Source organism: Neltuma alba, unplaced genomic scaffold, assembly GCF_004799145.2.
Source record: "Neltuma alba isolate B1F8T4 unplaced genomic scaffold, ASM479914v2 tig00011180_pilon, whole genome shotgun sequence".
NCBI lineage: Eukaryota > Viridiplantae > Streptophyta > Magnoliopsida > Fabales > Fabaceae > Neltuma > Neltuma alba.
In genome coordinates, this window is record NW_021635907.1 from 110,853 (window position 1) to 113,995 (window position 3,143).

The window sequence follows — 3,143 nt, forward strand, 5'->3', positions numbered from 1 at the left end:
ATGTATTAATAAACATACATATTATAAATAATATAATATATGTGTGTGCATATTTAATTTTGCAGTAAAAAGATAGAATTTTATTACAGTTCACATAGCCGCAGGTTCAATACTACAATAAGGAGGTCATAGGTTCGACTGTGAAAAAGGTACATTTCGGACGAGAAAATATTGAGTTGTGACATGGGAGTGGGTGATAACGTGGCGACACATGACAATGAGGAGGTGACGTGGTGGGACACATGATAGGTCGGTGGCTAATGTGGCACGTGGGTGGATGCCATAATGTGACATGTGGCATGAGGGGTGTAGATGCCATGGCATGATATTATGGCAATGACTTTTTGTCATTGTCAAAAATCTTCAGTGGTGACTTTTTGACCCAAACATAGTATGATTAACAGCTGCTTAATAGGACTTCCTTTTAGCCTTTAAGTCTCAAATGCAGTCTAGAAAATTATTCTTTACCTTCCTGTTTCTCTTGGGATTTTTCCAGGAATTTCAAGAATAATTTCTAAAACTGCCCTTATGGACATGTAATTTTAAAAAATTATGCTTTTTCCCAATCCTGTATGATAGTAATGCATTGTTACCTTAGTGCGTCTGCTGTTTTATTTGACCTTTAACAAACCTTTAATTTCATGTTTAGCCTTTATTTAAAAAGGATGAATATTACAATTGTATCCTTAATACGCAATTATGGGACTCCTACTCATCTGGTTTTAATAACCTACTTTGAGATATGACAGGACACTTTCTTTGATTTTCATATTTCAGAATCGACATTGTACCAACTTAGATATTTGTTTGACCAGCGCTTCAAAGAAAATACCAGCGCTTTAAAGAAAATATTATAGGACAATTTAGAATATTTTTTTATTTTGGTTTTTTTCTTAAGAAACTCATACCGTTCGAGTTCTTATTTGTCACTTATAAGAAGAAATTTTTATCCTTTTTATTTGTCACCTGTACTCTTTTTAGTGCTTCATTTTTAATTATGGCCCTATTAATATTATAGTAAAGATGAAGAGAGAGGGAATGAGTGAGAGAAAATATACTAATATTTAATGATTTTCTTAGCAAGGGCAGAAGTGTAAGATTCCATCTATTTAATGCTCTCTTTGATATGTGAGAAACTCTTAAAAGTAATAAATACTCCCTCCGTTCCTTATTATAAGAGACATTTGATGCTTATAGTATGTTCCTAAATATAATAGACACTTAAAAGTTGTCTCTACTTTTTTATGTTGATTTCCTATTTTACCCATATTTATTGTCTCCAACTTACACTCTTTCTCCTTCCCACTTCTCTTTCTTTTAAGAATTTACTATTATTCTCTCTCATGCTCTCTTTCCTTATTAATGAGGGCATTTTTGGAAAAAAAATTATACTTTTTACATATTAATTGTTCTTAACTAATTTTAACTGTTTTTTTGATCAACGTAATTCGGTTATTCGTCTCTTATAATAAGAAACGGAGGGAGTAATAAAGACCAGACTCCAGAGTGGCATTTTGGCAACTAAATTATTTTTTAAATCAAAATACCTCTAATTAATGCTTTAAAAAAATGCCATTGGTTCTCACAGTAAATGCAAGGGGTAGTTGGTAATTTGCTTGTAAACAGTATTATAATATGTATCAATTTTATTAAGTCCTCACTCTTGTTTTAGATGTGGAAACGCAAGTTATATTTTTGTGATTTAAATCAAATCTAAATGATATAGGTTTAATGAAGGCTCGATTCCTCCGGAGGCTTATGAAAATTTATCTCTTTTTTTTTCGTGAAGTAAAAATTGAGTCTTTAAACATCAAAAATCAATAAAATGCCATTAATATCAATTGTATAATTGAAATAATGCCCTTAATTTGTCGTTTTAGAGTCACTCCAAAAATTAACTGAATTAATACAATATAATATACAATCCAGGTCGTAATCCCTTTGAGGAGCTGAAAATGAAATTAAATCCTAATAAATAAATGTAAGTAACTTAAACTATAAAAAGGATTTTTGATTTTGATGAAGTGCTAATTAAATACTATGAATCAAATTGAAATTAAAATACTTTTTTATTTTTATATAAAAATGATTAAAATGAATGAAGATTAAAGAAATTAAAATGAAACACACCAATAACAATGATAATAATCAATCCTCTAATTCAACAACACAAGCAATCCTTACTCCAAAAGATACGAGAGTTAAAACAATGAATTAAAAATTATAATCAAGCTTTTAATTAAACAACCAAGCCACCTCGAATTGTTACAAAATATTTTTCCAAAATCTCAACTTACTAACTGCAATCAGAATAGTAAAATAGAATTAAAGATGACAAAAACCAATACTTAATTAAAACTCTTAAATCCAAAACAACAGAATTAAACCTAGTAAAAGACAATATAATCCAAGATTCCAAGCTATCTCAGAAAATCACAATATATTAACTCCAAAATCAATACAAATGTCATAACCACAACATTATAATTGAAATTAAAGCCATAAACAACCCAATGTCAAATGTTAAACAGTAGTCTAGACATAATAATCTCCAAATATAATCAAATTAAACAATACAAATTTTTTAATAATCAGAATAACTATTCTGAGACCTAGGTATTGTTAAACAACTATTGGACAGGAAATTAAAGTAACTAAAACTCCCTTTTGATGATCCAAGCTCTTGCCATTATTGTTGAATTAGAGAATTATGAAGCTAAGCACAGTTTGCCATAAAAATGCCATGATCAATATTCTGCTATAGGATGCCATGGAAGAACACTGTTCACGCTGGGAGAACACTCGCCTCTGTTCTACGCCGTCGGCCACCTCTGCTTGCTGTCCTTCTCGCCGTCTTCTCTCTGCCACCAGTGAGAAGACGCAGAGAAGATGAATGGTGAATGGAGAGAATGCCGTCAACGGTCTCTTCCTCTGATTCGCTGTCTGCTCCTCGTGTGCGTCTCAGTTCACGCCGCTGTGCCTCTGTTTCTCGCTGCTCTTTTCTTTTTCAGCGCCGTCCAGCTCCTCCTCTTCACGAAGATGATGATGACTAAATTGTGAATTAGGGATGGGAGCAAAACGTTTATATTTTTTTTTCTTTTATTTTTTTATTATATATTTTTTTTTTTTTTTTTTCCTTCTTT